The following is a 416-nucleotide window of genomic DNA, read 5'->3' as shown; positions in this document are numbered from 1 at the left end:
TGATTAAGTGAAGAAAAGTGAGGAAGGCATTATGAATTTTCAGGAATTTAAGGAGTTAAAATTTTAAAACCTTTGGTTTTCTTGTGATAAAATAAATACCTTTTTTTTCTAAAAGTCTGTCTAACAATCAGAAGTGTCAATCTCATTTTGGGTCCAAAAGACAAAAAAAAAAAAAGAGTCTTGCACTCTTTACCACATTTCATTTCAACGCTGTTTGTTCACAAATCATTTGACAAACGCCCGTTTGAGTCATCAGAACTTCGCATGTGAGAAGAAGCAATTTACAAATCGACCCCAATCAGGAGAGATCCAACCATACATGCACATAGGTAACCTGCAAGGGACAAAACGGAGAACACAATCTGGCCTCTCTTTATGACGTTTATTTTTATAGTGGGCAGCAGTCCAATTGAAAT

Source organism: Xiphias gladius, chromosome 6 (genome assembly GCF_016859285.1).
Source record: "Xiphias gladius isolate SHS-SW01 ecotype Sanya breed wild chromosome 6, ASM1685928v1, whole genome shotgun sequence".
In the NCBI taxonomy this organism is placed as follows: domain Eukaryota; kingdom Metazoa; phylum Chordata; class Actinopteri; order Istiophoriformes; family Xiphiidae; genus Xiphias; species Xiphias gladius.
This window is presented reverse-complemented; position numbering follows the sequence as displayed.